Below are 21970 nucleotides of genomic sequence, written 5' to 3' on the forward strand. Positions count from 1 at the left end.
TTTTCTTCTTCCATTGGAGTTCCGATTTCTTCCTCTCATCCTTTCGGCTATAATGATCAATCATGAAACATGGTTCATGCAAACGAGGAGTTCTCATAGTCTTGTCAAGATTAAAAGTTATGCTTTCATCTCCCACTTCTAGAGTGAGCTCACCATGTTTCACATCAATCACCGCACCCGTGGTGTGTAGGAAAGGTCTTCCTAGAATGATTGGAATGTTGGAATCTTCCTCCATATCAACAATGATAAAGTCCACCGGGATGAAAAACTTCCCAATTCGCACGGGGACATCTTCCCATATCCCTAATGGTGTCTTCGTCGATCTATCGGCCATTTGGAGTGTGATGTTGGTGCATTTAAGCTCTCCCATCCCCAACCTTTTACTCACCGAGTACGGCATGACACTCACACTAGCCCCTAGATCACATAAGGCTTTGTTGATCATCGTGTCGCCAATGGTACACGGTATTGAGAAGCTTCCCGGATCCTTTAACTTTGGAGGTGAACTCCCTTGAAGTATTGCACTACTCACCTTAGTGAAGGCGATAGTCTCAAGCTTCCGGATCGACTTCTTCTTTGTGAGGATATCTTTCATGTATTTCGCATAGGCCGGCACGTGATTGATTAATTCCGTGAAAGGAATTGAGACTTCCAAATTCTTCACAATTTGCATGAACTTTCCAAGTTGATCATCAAATTTGGGCTTGGCTTGACGACTTGGAAAAGGAAGTCTAATCACAATGGGCTCCTTCTCCTTGATCTTGTCTTCATTTTTCTTTGAACTTTCTTCTTTTGATGATTCTCCATCTTTGGAGCTTTGCACAATTTCTTCCTTTTCACTAGCTTCCACAACTTCATCCTCAACTTGCTTCTTTGGTGCTTCATACCTTGTACCACTTCTCAAGTGAATGGCACTAACCGTTTCATGTCTAGGGGGATTACTTTGAGGTGGTAATTGCCCCTTTTGTCTTTGTGAGCTTGAAGATGCTAGTTGAGTCAATTGTGTTTCCAACATCTTGGTGTGAGCTAGAATGTTGTTGATGGTGGTTTCCTTTGCTTGGCTATCTTTTTGCATTTGAGTGAAAAATTCTTGTTGATTCTTTTGCATTTGGAGGACCGCTTTTTGGACATCGAAACCTTGGTCATTTTGGTGATTGTATGGATTCTGATTTTGGTAACCTTGGTTTTGATTGTAAAAGGGTCTTTGATTTTGGTTTCTCATGGGTGGTGGAGTGTATGTTGTTTGAGGGTTTTGAACATTTTGCTTTTGTATGAGAGATTTGGATGGAATTTGGTATTTTCATTGTAAAAGATGGAATAAGGGGTACCACTCTTGTATGCTTGGAAAGCATTCACTTGTTCATTTGTTCCCCTACATTCACCTTGGTCATGCCCCAAAGTTCCACAATTCTCACATATCCCACTTGGGATTGATGAGGATGCCGTCATGGCATTAACATGATGCTTTGATGATTTTGAGTTTTCCTCAAGTCTAGCCATAGCTTGTTCAAACTTCAAGTTGATTGTGTCAATGTGAGCACTAAGTTGAGCACCCAATTGAGTAACGGAGTCCACTTCATGCTTTCCTCCTCTAGTAGCCTTGCGAGGTCTACTATATTGCGAGTTATGGACCGCCATTTCCTCAATCTTGTTCCATGTTTGATTGTCATCAACTTCGGTGAACATTCCATTTGATCCCATATTGAGAATGTTCCTAGAATCTTCATATAAACCATTCCAAAATTGTTGTACCAAAAACCATTCGCTAAGTCCATGGTGAGGACATGAGCGACAAATTCCCTTAAACCGCTCCCAAGCTTCATACAAAGATTCTTCATCCCTTTGCTTAAAACCCGTAATTTGAGCTCTTAGCATGTTAGTCTTTTCCGGTGGGTAGAATTTTTTGTAGAAAGCTAGAGCCAACTTCTTCCAAGAATCTATTCCGAGGGTGGCCTTATCAAGGCCCTTCAACAATTGCTTCGCGGTGCCGATTAAGGAAAAAGGAAATAAGACCCATCTAATTTGGTCTTGAGTCACGCCCATTTGAGAGATTGCATCACAATAGTCGCAAAAAGTTTCCATATGAGAATGAGGGTCTTCACTAGGCATCCCCCCAAATTGGCTCCTCTCAACTAATTGGATGAAGGCGGACTTGGCAATAAAATTTCCGGTTAGATGTTGCGGTGTAGGAGTACCATTTGGTAGATTCTCCTCGGTGGGTACGGAGTGTGACGAGAATTTAGGCATTGTAGGTGGATTTTGTGGGGTATTGTGTAATGGGTTCTCCTCTCCTTCTATTGCGAAAGGATTGACGAACTCACTAGTGGGTTGAACGACTTCACTAATACCTCTTAAATTCCTTCTAACAAGTCTCCTATTGTTCGTCAAGGTTTTTTCGATTTCACGGTCAAAAGGTAACAAATCACCTTGTAACCTTCTAGACATGCAAAATATCAAACAACTCGAAAACAATTAGAACAAACCTTGAGGAGTTTTACTTCCCCAAGGCGAAGAAAGACAAGACTAATAACAATAAAAAGAAATCTAAATCAAACAAACACCGTCCCCGGCAACGACGCCATTTTTGATGCGAGTCCGTTTCGTGTTCACAAATTAAGATGTGGTCGTTGGGTCACGGTCGAATCAAAACACAATTTATAACTTCACAAACAACTCTACAATTAGTAAAGAGGCAAGTAAAGGTCGGATCCCAAGGAACGGGAGTTGAAATGAGATTTCTATTGAAACTAGTGGTGTCTAAGGGGTGTCACAAATTGGGTTGATGTAGAAGGTCACTAAACTAAAATAGCAATGAAAATAAACAAGCAAGATGAATTAAAGGGGTGTAAACAATTGATTAAAGGCACTAGGGTGTCATGGGATCATAGGGGAATCATGGGACATGATCATACAAACATGTTCTCAAATTATAAGCAAGCAATTATTGTTGTGATGGATTGAGTTGGGTTATATCTTACAATCCTAGGAAAGTTTGGGTCCCGGAGCCGAATCGATTAGATTGTACAACACCTACAAGTCGACATGATCTTCCCTACTCAACAACATGCATGGTCTAATGAGACTCGAGTTGGGTTATGCCTTACAAGTCTCATTGAAAAGATAGAAGATGATAATAAATGCAAGGATTCATAGGCTTAGCATTTCATCAAATATAACATGTGCATGAGTTGAGATCAAAACAAGCAAGCAAATAAATCATGAAAGCATATTAATTTAAGCATGAATAATTCCCCATGTTGGTTTCTCCTAATCACCCATTAACCCTAGCTAAGAGACTACTCACTCATTATCATGTTGATCATGCTAGCAAGGTTGTCAATCATACCAACAATATGAAACATGATGAATAAATGAAAGTAATTAACAATAATTAAAAAGGGATTAAGAGAATTATACCTACTAATGATTCCAATAATAAAGCAAAGATAAAAGAAGTACTTGAATGCTTGATTGAGAGGTTGTCAATCTCCCAACAATAACCCAAATAATCTTCAATTACCCAAAATAAAGGATGAACAAAAGAGAGATTAAGGAAATAAAACTTGTATTAGAACTTGATTAATCGTTGATTACAATACTAAAGAGAGATTTGATTGATATTAACTACTCTAATTATTGATAAGAAGAACATGCTCCTCTAATTAGACTAATGGGGTATTTATAGTGGAAATTAGGGAGGATGCATTAGGGTTAACTAAGGGCTAAACTAGTAATTACACTTTTTAGATTGAGCAAGGAGGAGCCGGTATTTTTCGAGAGAAGGGCTTCTTTCTTTGTAGCTTGGAGAAGAGGAAATCGTCTTTGTCTTTGGAATCCAGGCGAAATAAGGTCGGGACGGGCGGAATCTGGCGTTGGAATCCGAGCGGATTCAAGGGAATCCGGTCGGATTGTGGAGGTGGAATCCGAGCAGATTAGAGCAAAGCCGCACGGATTGTGCGGTGCGGGACGGACGGATTGGTGACAATCCGCTCGGATTGTCACTCAAAGAACATATCTTCTTCTTTTCTTCCCTTTTCTTCATAAATTCCTTGGGGATTTCCTTGGGGACTCAAGGATCCTTTCTCAACATTGCCCTTCTACTATAATATGTACAAAGGTCTTCTAATCTTGTCTCTCCTTGATGCTTGGTCATTGAATTCGATCAATTTAGTCTCGTTTTGCCATGAAAATGCAAGATTCTTACTCCTTTCCTACCAAGGGATCAAAATCTCAAAGAATATGCAAAACAAAGAACTAAAGATAAGAAATGACCCAAATATGCACTAAAAAGCATGGGAACAAGGCTAATTCTGGGGCTAAATATGCGCTAATTATGGTCACATCAATCAGGTATATATATGTTTCTTAGCAACGCTTATAGATATAGGATTTTTTGGGTTATTATCTAATTTGTTGATAATGTAGCTTAATTGTTTTCCCGAATTTCGTTTATTTGTTTGCCTATTATTGTATTTTCTAAATTAGTTGCCTATTATTACGAATGTAGAATAATGACTCGAACTTGGATGATTGATGCAAATATGAGTGACCACACCTACAAGGATGGTTTAGCTGAATTTTATGAATTCGTTTCAAACAATTTGAAAGGTTCTTCTAGTATTGCATGTCCGTGTGAAAGATGTGGTAATATTAGCTATATGGCTTTTCCGGACATTAAAATACACCTAGAAAATTGGAGATTTAGTCGATCCTATACACGTTGGATTTTTCATGGGGAATCATTAGAGGAAGAGAATAACTCTGAAGAAGATGATGTTGAGGTACACGAAAGGCTAACTGATGATCCTGAGTTTGCCGAGTTTTTTGAGTTGGAAGAGTTGGAAGTAGAGAAGTTGAATGTTGGGTCTATAGATAATGAAGAGAATGATGATGAGTCGATTGCTTTTGAAGATGTAGGTGATGACACTAGTAATTGGGATGACCTTAACAACATGTATGAGAAGTTGTGTGAGTCTGAAGCACCTCTGTATCCTGGTTGTAAGTTCACAAAAATGTCGGTTGTGGTGAAGTTGTATAATATCAAGGGGGCAAATGGGGTGAGTGACACATGTTTCACTAGTTTTTTAGCCTTGATAAAGGAGTTGCTTCCTGATGCTTACTAAGTTGGCCAACACTTCCTCATCATATTTGTCACGCGACCGGGATCCTTTAGGCGTGTGCCCTTCTTTATAAGTTACATGCCGATCCAAGTTGGTCACTCCCTTTGCCACCTACACATTAAGATGGTAACATTTATACATGTAAATGTGTAATCCAAGTCCAAGTGTGATTAAAAAAATAAAGTCTCACAGGGGAATAATGCATGCTACTTACGAGGTTCTCTTCTATCTTTCTGTAACCGCCTCGAGAACCATACCATTTCCCCTTCTTGCATGAAATGTTAGCACGATTTCTTCTGCTAACGGCCTCGAGAACCATACCATGACTTAACAGGTAGAACATTACCATCAGGAAGCAACTCCTTTATAAAGGCTAAAAAACTAGTGAAACACATGTCACTCACCCCATTTGCCCCCTTGATATTATACAACTTCACCACACCCGACATTTTTGTGAACTTACAACCAGGATACAGAGGTGCTTCAGACTCACACAACTTCTCATACATGTTGTTAAGGTCATCCCAATTACTAGTGTCATCACCTACATCTTCAAAAGCAATCGACTCATCATCATTCTCTTCATTATCTATAGACCCAAAATTAAACTTCTCTACTTCCAACTCTTCCAACTCAAAAAACTCGGCAAACTCAGGACCATCAGTTAGCCTTTCGTGTACCTCAACATCATCTTCTTCAGAGTTATTCTCTTCCTCTAATTATTCCCCATGAAAAATCCAACGTGTATAGGATCGACTAAATCTCCACTTTTCTAGGTGTATTTTAACGTCCGGAAAAGCCATATAGCTAATATTACCACATCTTTCACAAGGACATGCAATACTAGAAGAACCTTTCAAATTGTTTGAAACGAATTCATAAAATTCAGCTAAACCATCCTTGTAGGTGCGGTCACTCATATTTGCATCAATCATCCAAGTTCGAGTCATTATTCTACATTCGTAATAATAGGCAACTAATTCAGAAAATACAATAATAGGCAAACAAATAAACGAAATTCAGGAAAGCAATTAAGCTAAATTATCAACAAATTAGATAATAACCCAAAAAATCCTATTTCTATAAGCGTTGCTAAGAAACATATATATACCTGATTGATAAACACGATGAGGGAGAGAAGACGGTGACAACAGTGACGGAGATGAAGACAGAGAGACGATCAGGGAGGAATGGAGGATGATATAGTAGCAGTATTAGCTTGTGTTTGTGTTTTGTAGCGTATAGCAGAATAAAGCAATCTGTTGTTCTTAAGATTTTCATAACATTAATAACAACGGTTATTGAGTCTACAACCGTTGATAAAAAGTATTAAAAACGGGTTCTAATATAACCGTTGTGATTACTTTTCACTAATTTGGCGCCAAATTATTAACAACGGTTAAAATTTAACCGTTGTTATTAGTTTTTATATTAACAACGGTTTTTCAAGTATGACCCGTTGTTAAAACCAATAACAACGGTTAACAACACAGAACCGTTGTAATTAAGTTTGGTAAAATTCGCGGAATCAATTCTACAACGTGTTTTGATGATTTTCGTGAATAAGCGTTCTTACAGGGCCGTTGTGGTTGCCTGTATTTGTAGTAGTGATAACAACTAATTAACAACTCCCGTCTCCTTGGGTTTGACCCCTATTACTACATTTATTTGTGTCTAGGGAAATTTATCTTTGATTAGGTGTGCGACAAAGCCTATCAATAAATATACACCACAACCCCTTTTCATATGTTACTAATATAACCACATTATAAATCCATTTCATCACATAAACATGCTCTTAATCATAAAATCATATTCTTACGCAACCATTATTTCATCTTTTTCCACCACATCATCTATTCAACCACACACTTCATCCGACATATGCATATGAAACAACAGTAAACAAGTAGCGATCCCATGACATCCCCATAGTGACAAGTTAAAAGTTGCAAGGGCAATTTTCGCGACTTTAGGACGTCTCACAAGCCTTTGCATTAGCTCCTAATAAATCCTACCCGGGTTCATTTTAATTTGACTCTCTAAATTCATTGGGTTCATTAGTTATAGATTCCAAAATCGTGTCTCTGATATCACTTTGTAACACCCCCATACACCAATGTGCCTTACCAAAACCACCTAGCACATGAGATGCTACCATCTCGGTTACCCGAGGCACAATAATCAATGTAGACCATCAAGAAACGTACTTTAAGTAATTTAAGTTAAAATGTGCGTACATCAAAACCAACTGAAATGTAAAATACAATGTCTTAAAACAAAAATCCAACTAAATAAAAAGTGTTATTAGAAAACAGCGGAAGACTACAACTCTGACACGTAGTGACTCCATCCCCAGCTATATCCCGCACGTACCAAGGTATACCTGCTAATCAACTGTTCACCATCCCCGAATGGATCACCACAGTTTTCAAAACATATAAACGAGGTCACTTACTACATAAACAAAATAAGCCAAATACAAGACACAGTACACAATCACAATCCTCCAACTCCGTCACATCACTAAACATCTGATTACACACTAAAGTGTGTAGCCCTGCCAGAATATCCATCGCAACAGGTATTCCACACCGCCAGTGGGGACCGCAGCCGTACCACCTAAGCCCCGCTCAAAACCATAGAGCGAATAACCCAAGTCCATTAATGTGTAAATCCCCCTTGTGACGAGAACCACAAGGGGCGAATCAAGGGCGTGAAGCCAATCCCGCAAGTGACTCCACTCAGCCAAGAGCGCACCTCGCGAACCATAGAAAAACAACAACTAAACCACAATACCAATGTATACAATTCAAATTCCAACCAACGATACAACAAACATGGCAATCAACCAATCAAATCATCTTATAATATTTACACAGTCAACTGAGTAGGGAAACCCTACCTGAGGCGAAATTATCAATAATCAACCAAACGCAGCGGATCAAAAACCTTCCTTTACGAAATCACCTCTTATAATCAATTAATCACATAATCACAATCTATCGCATAAATAATCCCAATAACTCCCAAATAACCCAATTAGGGTTTTAAACAACATTAAATATTTGACATAAAAGCAGTACAAAGATCTTACCCACAATACGACGATTACAAAGGTATGATGAACTCCGAAATCTGACAACCCTAGCCCTTGATTTGATAGCAATGAGTGAAGAGAAGGACATCGTTGTTTTTTCATTTTTGTAAAAGATAAGGGAAATGAGTAAAAAGTAAAAGTAAACTGTCAAAAACTCTTTATATACTCTTCACGCGTTACCATCAAACCCGGCCGAAAAACCGTAAAACCCTATACACGTTGGATTTTTCATGGGGAATCATTAGAGGAAGAGAATAACTCTGAAGAAGATGATGTTGAGGTACACGAAAGGCTAACTGATGATCCTGAGTTTGCCGAGTTTTTTGAGTTGGAAGAGTTGGAAGTAGAGAAGTTGAATGTTGGGTCTATAGATAATGAAGAGAATGATGATGAGTCGATTGCTTTTGAAGATGTAGGTGATGACACTAGTAATTGGGATGACCTTAACAACATGTATGAGAAGTTGTGTGAGTCCAGAAGCACCTCTCGTATCCTGGTTGTAAGTTCACAAAAATGTCGGTTGTGGTGAAGTTGTATAATATCAAGGGGGCAAATGGGGTGAGTGACACATGTTTCACTAGTTTTTTAGCCTTGATAAAGGAGTTGCTTCCTGATGCTTACTAAGTTGGCCAACACTTCCTCATCATATTTGTCACGCGACCGGGATCCTTTAGGCGTGTGCCCTTCTTTATAAGTTACATGCCGATCCAAGTTGGTCACTCCCTTTGCCACCTACACATTAAGATGGTAACATTTATACATGTAAATGTGTAATCCAAGTCCAAGTGTGATTAAAAAAATAAAGTCTCACAGGGGAATAATGCATGCTACTTACGAGGTTCTCTTCTATCTTTCTGTAACCGCCTCGAGAACCATACCATTTCCCCTTCTTGCATGAAATGTTAGCACGATTTCTTTCGCTAACGGCCTCGAGAACCATACCATGACTTAACGGGTAGAACATTACCATCAGGAAGCAACTCCTTTATAAAGGCTAAAAAACTAGTGAAACACATGTCACTCACCCCATTTGCCCCCTTGATATTATACAACTTCACCACACCCGACATTTTTGTGAACTTACAACCAGGATACAAGAGGTGCTTCGACTCACACAACTTCTCATACATGTTGTTAAGGTCATCCCAATTACTAGTGTCATCACCTACATCTTCAAAAGCAATCGACTCATCATCATTCTCTTCATTATCTATAGACCCAAAATTAAACTTCTCTACTTCCAACTCTTCCAACTCAAAAAACTCGGCAAACTCAGGACCATCAGTTAGCCTTTCGTGTACCTCAACATCATCTTCTTCAGAGTTATTCTCTTCCTCTAATTATTCCCCATGAAAAATCCAACGTGTATAGGATCGACTAAATCTCCACTTTTCTAGGTGTATTTTAACGTCCGGAAAAGCCATATAGCTAATATTACCACATCTTTCACAAGGACATGCAATACTAGAAGAACCTTTCAAATTGTTCGAAACGAATTCATAAAATTCAGCTAAACCATCCTTGTAGGTGCGGTCACTCATATTTGCATCAATCATCCAAGTTCGAGTCATTATTCTACATTCGTAATAATAGGCAACTAATTCAGAAAATACAATAATAGGCAAACAAATAAACGAAATTCAGGAAAGCAATTAAGCTAAATTATCAACAAATTAGATAATAACCCAAAAAATCCTATTTCTATAAGCGTTGCTAAGAAACATATATATACCTGATTGATAAACACGATGAGGGAGAGAAGACGGTGACAACAGTGACGGAGATGAAGACAGAGAGACGATCAGGGAGGAATGGAGGATGATATAGTAGCAGTATTAGCTTGTGTTTGTGTTTTGTAGCGTATATAGCGAATAAAGCAACTGTTGTTCTTAAGATTTTCATAACATTAATAACAACGGTTATTGAGTCTACAACCGTTGATAAAAAGTATTAAAAACGGGTTCTAATATAACCGTTGTGATTACTTTTCACTAATTTGGCGCCAAATTATTAACAACGGTTAAAATTTAACCGTTGTTATTAGTTTTTATATTAACAACGGTTTTTCAAGTATGACCCGTTGTTAAAACCAATAACAACGGTTAACAACACAGAACCGTTGTAATTAAGTTTGGTAAAATTCGCGGAATCAATTCTACAACGTGTTTTGATGATTTTCGTGAATAAGCGTTCTTACAGGGCCGTTGTGGTTACTGTATTTGTAGTAGTGATAACAACTAATTAACAACTCCCGTCTCCTTGGGTTTGACCCCTATTACTACATTTATTTGTGTCTAGGGAAATTTATCTTTGATTAGGTGTGCGACAAAGCCTATCAATAAATATACACCACAACCCCTATTCATATGTTACTAATATAACCACATTATAAATCCATTTCATCACATAAACATGCTCTTAATCATAAAATCATATTCTTACGCAACCATTATTTCATCTTTTTCCACCACATCATCTATTCAACCACACACTTCATCCGACATATGCATATGAAACAACAGTAAACAAGTAGCGATCCCATGACATCCCCATAGTGACAAGTTAAAAGTTGCAAGGGCAATTTTCGCGACTTTAGGACGTCTCACAAGCCTTTGCATTAGCTCCTAATAAATCCTACCCGGGTTCATTTTAATTTGACTCTCTAAATTCATTGGGTTCATTAGTTATAGATTCCAAAATCGTGTCTCTGATATCACTTTGTAACACCCCCATACACCAATGTGCCTTACCAAAACCACCTAGCACATGAGATGCTACCATCTCGGTTACCCGAGGCACAATAATCAATGTAGACCATCAAGAAACGTACTTTAAGTAATTTAAGTTAAAATGTGCGTACATCAAAACCAACTGAAATGTAAAATACAATGTCTTAAAACAAAAATCCAACTAAATAAAAAGTGTTATTAGAAAACAGCGGAAGACTACAACTCTGACACGTAGTGACTCCATCCCCAGCTATATCCCGCACGTACCAAGGTATACCTGCTAATCAACTGTTCACCATCCCCGAATGGATCACCACAGTTTTCAAAACATATAAACGAGGTCACTTACTACATAAACAAAATAAGCCAAATACAAGACACAGTACACAATCACAATCCTCCAACTCCGTCACATCACTAAACATCTGATTACACACTAAAGTGTGTAGCCCTGCCAGAATATCCATCGCAACAGGTATTCCACACCGCCAGTGGGGACCGCAGCCGTACCACCTAAGCCCCGCTCAAAACCATAGAGCGAATAACCCAAGTCCATTAATGTGTAAATCCCCCTTGTGACGAGAACCACAAGGGGCGAATCAAGGGCGTGAAGCCAATCCCGCAAATGACTCCACTCAGCCAAGAGCGCACCTCGCGAACCATAGAGAAACAACAACTAAACCACAATACCAATGTATACAATTCAAATTCCAACCAACGATACAACAAACATGGCAATCAACCAATCAAATCATCTTATAATATTTACACAGTCAACTGAGTAGGGAAACCCTACCTGAGGCGAAATTATCAATAATCAACCAAACGCAGCGGATCAAAAACCTTCCTTTACGAAATCACCTCTTATAATCAATTAATCACATAATCACAATCTATCGCATAAATAATCCCAATAACTCCCAAATAACCCAATTAGGGTTTTAAACAACATTAAATATTTGACATAAAAGCAGTACAAAGATCTTACCCACAATACGACGATTACAAAGGTATGATGAACTCCGAAATCTGACAACCCTAGCCCTTGATTCGATAGCAATGAGTGAAGAGAAGGACATCGTTGTTTTTTCATTTTTGTAAAAGATAAGGGAAATGAGTAAAAAGTAAAAGTAAACTGTCAAAAACTCTTTATATACTCTTCACGCGTTACCATCAAACCCGGCCGAAAAACCGTAAAACCCGATATACTCGATCGAGTAACTACCGTACTCGATCGAGTACCCGCTACCCGATCGAGTTGCCCTTATTTGATCGAGTACCCATCAGGCATAACGTACTTCAGAATGCGAAACTGACTTACTCGACAGAGTAAGTCCTACTTGATAGAGTACCCAACAGCTCAAATATCTGAGGTATTACACTGCCAGACGTCGTACCTCAACCATACGTACGCGTCCCTCTATACTCAAGTAATAAATGTGCACATCCCTCTTGGAGTGGGAAGCTTCAAGAGGCGACCCAAGTGTAAGACGGTTTTCCAACCATCTTACGTCTCCCCAACAACCAAGTATCATCACAAACCTCCGACAAACACACCAATCACAATATGCAATAAGCAACATTTCATGTCAAGTACATGAATCATTATGATACACGTTCCCAAATATGCTATGAAAATCTAAACATCCATTATCCCGACTCATAGAGTCGCCATAACTCAATATCATGTTATAATGCATTTCCGACACTACATGAGATTCACAATCATCCTCAAATACTCTTATATGATGCAATGCGACTCATGCTAAGTAAAACAAAGACAAAAGACACATTAGCAAGTATACACATTATCAAAACCGAGTAGGATAAACCTACCTTTTATAAATCTTCATGAGCTACCCGAATCCGACTCGATTCCGTCTCATGAGACCGTCACATCCTATAAAAATCATATAATACTATCACAGTACATCATACACTATTATACAATAAAAAATCCCTTATTATTACCCATTAATTACCCATATTACACATATTAAATACTAATTAATTACCTATAACAAAACCCCCAAAAGTTAGGGTTCATACTAATTGAAAAAGGATAGATCTCAACTTACTAGGTGAAAGGAAGGAAGGATAAGGTGAGCAATGCTCTAAGCCAAGCTTGAATCCCATTAGAAGGTGTTTGTGAGGGTTTTAGAGAGACGGGAGAGAATTTGGAGTGATAAGGAAGAAGGATAAAATGATTTAGGATAAGATCCGGAAATAGGCTTTATCTTGTACTGTTCAGCTGCACTCGTATATCAACCCCACATACCAAGGTGCCTTACCAGGAACACCATAGCCTGAGAAACTGTTACCATCTCGGTTTCCCGAGGCTAGTACATCAAAAGTAACCATCCCAAAACATATATTAAAGTATATATAAGTTAAAGTAACATAGTTCCAAAACCAAATCAAAACAAGTGTTTACTAATCTCAACAACTGAGAACTAAACAGCTAAACTCGTAACAGCGGAAGCTAGACTCGAAGTGATGACTCCCCATCTCGTTTCCATAGCTAAAGACCACCGTCACCTATTACAATGTGCTCACCATCCCCGAATGAATCACCAGAGATTTTACAAAACAACAACGGGGTCAGTTCACTGCATAATTAAAATAAGACAAAGTACGATGAAGATAAGCAGCTGTTCCACAATCCATCTCCGACTCCCAATCACATCTCGTAACTGACTACACACTAAGGTGTGTAGCCCTGCCAGTGGGGGACTGCAACCTTACCCACCAAATCCCCGCTCATCAACAAGTGATAACCCTGTTCATTAATGTGCACATCCCCTCCTGTGGCGGGTTCCAGAGAGGGCAAAACTTATAGGGCGTGAAGCCACACCCGCAAGTGACTCCACTCAGTCGAGGACGCGCCTCGCGAACATCACCAACAACCATCATTACACCAACACGAAACTCCAATCCAACAACAGCAGATAATCCCAATATCAATCGTACAAACAATTACCACATAATCTTAAATCAAATAAACAGTAAACCGAGTAGGGAAACCCTACCTTTTCGCAATCCAAGCACACACAAGCAATCAATAGAAATTCTCCATGACACTTAGTATCACCAAAGAAATCGACGCAAGAGAGAAATAAATAAGGACTCACGAACCATCAACGATCTTGGGAGAGATTAGAGAGGATTAGAGTTACGTAGAATGTTTTAGGTTTTGTCAAATGTAAAAAGTGAAACAATAAATCTTAATTTATAACTCTAATTGTCTCTAATCAAACCGCGGAAATAATCTCCGTCAGACCGGATACTTGGTCGAGTATACAGTATACTCGGCCGAGTATCCCCTACGCGGTCGAGTATTCCCATACTCGCCCGAGTATTCCTGGACAATAGCCTAACCAGAAATACACGACGCACTTACTCGGCCAAGTAAGTCATATTCGGCCGAGTAAAAGACTTAGAAAAACCGTAGTATTACAGTCTTCCCTCCATAAAAAGAACTTCGTCCCCGAAGTTCCAACCCAACTATAAAGCATGAACACCTAACACTAACTCCACCAGCCATGCTTACTTCCACAACACGGCTCACGATATCGTCCCAACTACAACATAGCCTCTCGATACTAATTCCATAATACTATCGAATACCCACAACATAAGTGTTGCCAACTCTACTACTATAAAAATGAATATAGAGAACTGTTGAAATGAGCTTTAGAGAACGCCTCAGAGGCGTTCTTCAACTCAGCGCTCTCTAAAGCTTAGAGAATAGTTGTAAGAGGCATTTTGTATTCACAATCATAGAGAACGCTTGAAATGAGCCTTAGAGAACACCTGATAGGCGTTCTCTTTTCCTAGGAAAAAAGAACGGTTGGGTAAGCTAACAGTTCTCTATCCCTCTTGGATTTTTAAAAAAAAAATATTGATGATATTTGGATAAAATTAAAATATATTTATTCACATTAAAATCAAATACCAATACCAATACACTTGTTTCACAACCAGAGCCAAAACAGCCAGCAAATTTACTAAGTCCTATTACATAACTTCTGATCAATAACATAGCACTACATGCACACATAATCTCATCTTTAATTCATGCTGCAACTTCACCCGCACATCTTGCAACAACTCAATTGATCCACTCGGAAGAAAGGAGAAATAAAAGGGTAAAATGTTTCCAGTGATAACCTGTTATTAATAACAAGAACAACCATACTTGAGATATGAGTAGTAGAAAGAAAAAAAAAATGGGCAGTGAGTACGATAAAGATGTAAGTACACAGTTCTAAAAGGTATTGCCATTTGTCAAGTGTCAATATGAGCGAAGACGATAAATAATTCCACAATGAGATTTAAAAGAACTAAACATAAACAAAAGGATAAATAATAGTCAATTATTACCTGAACCGTTGCATTTATAGGCGATGAAGTTTTGCTTTGCTATGACACTAAGGCCTTCACATAAGGTAATACCTTGCAAATAAACCAAACATGAAGGATTAGCTCGAATAAACAGAAAGGGGGGGGGGAAGCAGTGTTTTGATAAGAGATATAATTGTCTCCTATGTAGTCACAGATTGTTCTTTGAAAGGTAAGCTTGATATATCGTATAAATCTAGTGGACGTGTTACAGAAGTAGTAATTATTTGGCAGCCTATAACCAAGTGATTAAACCACGCTAATAATAAAACCATCATCTATTCAACTTTAAAAACACCATAAAAGCACAATTACACTACAAGAATTACCAAAAACGTCTATTTTTACACAAATATAGTTCAGAAATGCATTCTCTAAAGAGACTAAATAAGAATGCACAAATGCAAAAACCTTGATATGGATGCTTAATTGCTTATAGTTATATAAGCCAAACTTGCTCTACACTGTTAAGGATCACAGTGTTGAGCAAAAATGTGATTTCTTCGCTCAATTAAACTTCTTGCTCTGGAGGTTCTGCCTATGACAATAATAGAGTATTGATCAGCTGGGTCGATTAATCGAGTTAGTTGATTTTGTGAGGCTAACAAACCTGATACAACATTAAATTCATAAAAGTAAACGCCTTGTTAGCCAGTTTAATACACTAAAATGAACCACGTGTACACTGATATAATACTTTAGAAATAATAAAAGAGAACCTGACGAAGTTGTTTGGGATGACTGAGGAGTGACCTGAGCGTGATTACGATGGAAAATAAACTAAAATGAACCACATGTACACTGATATATACCATAAAAACTCATGAGAAACTATAAAACAGGGGGATTAAATTGAGGGAGTATAAGCAAATTACCATAACAAGCATAAGCATCTTGTCTTGTAGCAATCACAGAATCAATTAGAACTCATTTGTTATAGCCATCTGCAACAGGAGTAATCAAGTGACTATAAGTTTAATGATCATAGCAAGCATTACAAGTAAAGCTCTTGGTTGCATCGAAGTAACAAATGTGTACTCGAAAGAGCATTCTGACATCAAGTCAGAGTAAGAGAGCCGGTTATTGGCATCATATCTTGAGCTACACTCAAAAATATTTGATGATATTTATATGGTTGGAAAGCTTGGAATGTTAGTTAAAACTAAGAGGTGGAATTATGCTCATAGCCTATATGAAACTCGACTTATGGCTGCTGCAAGCAGACCCTGCAGAAGAATGCTATGACGCACATTTATGACCTGAATTTACCAACAGTTTAATAACTCAATATCCAGGCCATTTTCTTGCATTATTCCAATTGGAGATGTTAGCCAACTCATCTAGCTTTTATTTGGTAGATGGGTCACCTTGTGGTTCAACTTGAGTCAAGAGTTATGCCATCTGAAAGTTGCCACTGTGTGCTGAAATGTACAATTCAAGTTCAGCCTGACCTGTCATTACAAAAATGGTCATATCTCTCAATATAAGCAACATCTTGGGGTAATTATTTTTGGAGATGGTAGATACTCTTGTATCTACAAAATGGTATATGTTGGGCTTATTAACTCTAAGGCATCAGAGAGTTATGGACTCTGCAAGTAGGGTGGTATTCTGGATATAGCTGCTGAATACCTTTTGAAGTGTGTGTTGTCAGGGGCTATCTCCGAGCTTTCAATTAGCATATATCACATGTCCATTGTTTCTAAATGACCCTAAGCTAATCCAATTGTTTGGGAATGCAAGGGGAATTATGTGAATTTAAAAATGCCCAAAGGAAAGGTGAACTTGCAATTTAACAACTCACACATGTGATGCATTTTGGCGTTTTTCTACCTCAAAATTGACAGCAACAAAACCCTTAATTTGGGGACCATTTGAGCACAAAAATAGCAACATTTCTTCAAAGTGAAGACAAAAAGGGAGTCTCAAAACAAGTCCAAACCATGTTCACAAGGTTTCTTCAAATTCAGTAACTAATCAATAGAACAAGAATTTATACGTATACATATCAATTAAAACCCATAATTGGGAAATCAAGAGCCCTAAAATCGGATTTACATAAATTGAGATCAATAAATTGTCTAAAAAACCTTAAAATTATAATCGAAGTTACCATATAATGGTGGGGGAGGGTAGTGCGCAAGGGTGGTACCTGAGCGCGGCGTTGTGAAAGCATCTTTGACGGGAGACTTCGTTTGGTATTAAAAAAACTTACTTAAATACAATAAAATAATATTGAGGTTTTCGGGCTATTAGGTATGCCGAGTAAGGGGAACTGCCGCGGTGTTCGTCGTGTCGCTGTCATGGTGATTGGTGATAGTTGTGGGGAAGGGGAAAGGGGAAGGAGGAAGGACAAGGTAGAGATAACTAGAAAAATATTATACGATTGACAATTCCCTAAACATATATTTAGATATGGTTAGAGAACTGTCAAATTGAATAGGCATTCTCTATGCTTTTATAAAGCGCCTTAATGATATAACCGTTCTCTATTTTAGAAGTATAGAAAACACCTAAGTCGGATAGGCGTTTTTTTCCTTCTAGAGAACGCTCATTTAACTTGACCGTTCTCTATTAAGCGTTACCTAATGTCATATTTGTAGTAGTGCGTCTTACTTCCATAACGCTCACTAGCAAACTCAATACCAAGACAATCCACCAAACACGATCAATACCAAGATGGAATGTTACATTCTACCACCCTTAAAACGAACTTCGTCCTCGAAGTTTACCCATACACATAAACATCATCACCCAATCCATCAACACTATCGAAGTTTACTCACACTCATACACACCATACTCACTGCCATCACCTGTAATAAAATCAACCACAATAAAAATCCATCCTTTAATCTACACTAACTCTTAAACTTCCAATTACTACAATATGTACAACCATCAAACTCTTTTTGTCGCATCCTACTCCTCTTAAGATAAATGTTACGTCCTTGTAACTCACTAATAATAGATCCTTATCTATATCTTCTCATTATCCTCATCACCAGCGCATGTCAACGATATCCGCCTATAGCCTTAACACCTACCTACATCCATTCCTATATCCAGTATTCTCTTACTCTAGCTGTTCTCATACCTCAATTCATTCGGCACACCACCTAACCTATACCACAAAGCCTTAGCATAACCATTACCTCAAACGACACACTTCTTTATACCTGCACTTATCCCCACAATCATAACTCGCGATCCACAATTGTTACACACACTCACACTAGATCTTCAAGTTCTCATATTTATTACCGTAAGACTCATCCATAACTTAACATAACACTTGTTCCCCATAAAGATTACGAAGCACTTGCCGCTTCTTGCTCAGCGTACACACTCTCCAGAAAACTCTTGCCACAACTATGTCAACCAATACCTCATCTACAACAAGATTGAGAGTACCCTACAACTTCACACCACTGTGTCCCATAAACAGAATATCACTATACCATGACAACAACGGAAACATACGTAACTTCCTTCCATATCATACTCTACCCTCACTCCCAAGCCAAAACTGATAAGAAATATTAATAAATAAAACAACACCCTATATGCCCAGACCGACACTGACAGAAAACAGCAGTAAACAAACAACAATCTGTATAACTGATATATACTTTCGAAAGTTCATCTCATCTGTATCCCGCCTACTCCACTACGACTGATGATGGCATTGCAACACCGCCACCAACGGCCGCACCGCAGCGCGAAAATACTCGTACCAACACACGAAGTACCGTGCTTGGATCGCCACCCGAGGCACAACAACCACATCGATAATCATCGCAACTTATACAATTCCATAAACACTGAATTAGTACCACTTCCTTGACAAGAAAACTCCCTTAAGACCACTTTTCTAGATCACAACACAACATATAACACGGAATAAACAGATACTAACCTTATGAATCTTATCCATACTATTACTCCTAAGGCCGGAACCTCGCACTATCATTTACAGATATCATACATGCAAATACAAGTATAACTAGCCATTCCAGATCACCCAAATTACCACCCTTTGAATACCATCCTATAAGTTTATCGTACACGACATATGACGCGGAACACTCATATAACGACTTATAACCATTACACCATACCATTACTAGTGAGGTCAGAACCTCACACAAAGATTTACACACATCATAGACCCATAATCGAATCTAACTAGCTAATCCTGATCACGTAAGTTACCACTTGATAATGAATATCTTTCATCCGAACTTAACTCAGATGCCCTTCATAACATATCCTCCCATCCAAACAATTATCACCACCCGGCGAACGTAACCATATCATAAGTACCCAACTACTAGCAAACACCTCTTATATCCACATCTTATACTCCCTCACGACCATACATACCAATCAGGCTTCCACAAAATCAACCTCTTTAGAACGGCTAACTTCCTTATTTAAGATCGTCCTTAACCACTAGTGACAACATTACGATACCACCATATTTCATGCAACTACTCTCTTACTATCACTTCTAAATATAACAGTTCATTTCCTCTCTTTAGTTATCATCCCAAATAACGAACATCAAATCCATCAACAAAATTAAGCTCAACATTATTTCCAATTCTATCCTTTATTGTATCATCACCTAACTCTGCACCAAAATCACATATCGTGCAAACACTCTACCAGCTTCTTACTCCCTTAATACCTCGAAACTGATGGCTAACATGTCGTCCTGAACTGCTATATAACCATTAACTCACACTCTCTCATGATGCTATCGTACATTTCCATGATTCCTTACTTTCATGTCCCATAACTTTGGTCAACGTTCTCCCAACTTACTTACATCCAATAATACCAATTAATAATTCATATCCTTCCTTCTTCTACCTAACTATTTTGTAATTCGATTACCTTCTTGTTACTCCACAACTCAAATTCCATTAATTCATATCAATATCTTCTCATTTTTTCTTATCACTGATCTTCTCCCCTCATACTACTCACTCACAATTGTCACCATCATGTCCACACAATTAACGGTTGCTCTTCAACTGGTTGTATCTCCCTTTCGTATCCCTAGAAACCAAAAAGAATCCCCTCATTCCGTTAATTGCCCAGGAATTACACAATAGGCTCACCTCCTGATAATCCAAATTTTCAAACTCGGCCACTATCTCCATATCGCTGCATAACTCGATCTCACTATACAACATTCGTTTTCATCCCTCTATAATGACCGTCCATCACCTATATCCTTAACCAATACAATCCTAACCGTCTCCCTCCATAAATCCTTACACATCCCAATTTGCCACTATTTGCATCCCTTATCTCAATCTTTGCATTTTCACGTTCCTTTACACTTATATCACCCTTGCCCATATACACATACTTTTATGTTACTCAACACGCGACTATATCACTCACCACATCTCACAAAACATGCTCCCTGCCTCGACAAGCTCATCAATCTTTCTTTCCTTTTCCGCTAACCCTCACAACCACATATAACTCATGTCCTCCCTACTCAACACATATCCCTCATAAGCCGGCATTCCTCACATCATCGCATCTGGTAACTTAGGTATCAAGACCGTCAAATACGAAAAAGAATACTTTAAGACCCAAAAGATATATGTGCACATAACCTACGGCTCAAAACATATGTAAGAACGTAGTCGCCGGCTCAAAACAACCGCCCAAAGAGATACTCTGTCAAGTGCCTGACGTACTCGGCCAAGTACAGAACACTCGGTCGAGTAATGAGACTACTCAGCCAAGTTAACGACTCCAGAAGCTTAACTGGATTATCACGGAAAGATTACTCGACCGAATATGGGTGATGCGTGTCCTAAATATGATGTTTTACACCCTATTTTACACGCATTTCAGAGCTCAATTATGTAGTTTATGCTACTATTTTCCCTATTTCCGTCTACTTTCGTGTTTTTGTGTAATATTGCAGAAATGGGAAGAATGTAGCGAAAATGAGCCGAATCCGTCCCCGAGTACTAGGCATAGGACCTGACGTGAAGTAAAGACTCGGGAAGCGAACTTGGTGCACGTATCGAGGCCTGAAAGACAAATTTACGAGGCTTTTGGAGCAAAGTACCTGTTGAAGCAGTCGATCGACTGATGCCCTTAGTCGATCGACCAGAGCACGATTCCTAAATCAAATCAGAAGCTATTGTACAGCACCTTTGGTCGATCGACTGGTCCCAGTAGTCGATCGACCACACCACGACTCTGACGTGCAATTAAAAGATTGGAATTCCGAAGCCCACTTGTAATTAGGTTTAGGAATAAGTTACGTGACTTCTCTATAAAACGTAACATCATTCATCAGTTTTAGGGGAGGTCTCTCGCATCAGAGAGAGGACATTAGGATAGTTTTAGATCTAGTTTTACATTAGTTCAAATTAATTCAAATTCATTCAATTTAGTTTAATTCGCAATAATAGTTATTGCAATAGGATTCTTCCTGCCCTTTTTATTTCGTTAACTTCTATTCTTATTTACAGTTTACTTCAATTCTTGCAGTAGTTTAGAATTAGTAGTTAGATTCCAAGGCCCTAGTTTTCATTATTTCAATTTTATTGTTCAATCGTTTCAATCATGCTTTCTTTTAT

General features: G+C 38.4%; 1 non-coding gene across 1 annotated transcript; it reads left to right on the forward strand.

The window, feature by feature from the left end:
• Positions 1-1768: 1768 nt before the first annotated feature.
• Positions 1769-1875, forward strand: LOC141639848 (small nucleolar RNA R71). The gene has a single exon (XR_012542711.1). It is a non-coding gene; the product is annotated as a small nucleolar RNA R71 (small nucleolar RNA).
• The last annotated feature ends 20095 nt before the right edge of the window (positions 1876-21970 follow it).

This window comes from Silene latifolia, unplaced genomic scaffold (assembly GCF_048544455.1).
Source record: "Silene latifolia isolate original U9 population unplaced genomic scaffold, ASM4854445v1 scaffold_57, whole genome shotgun sequence".
In the NCBI taxonomy this organism is placed as follows: domain Eukaryota; kingdom Viridiplantae; phylum Streptophyta; class Magnoliopsida; order Caryophyllales; family Caryophyllaceae; genus Silene; species Silene latifolia.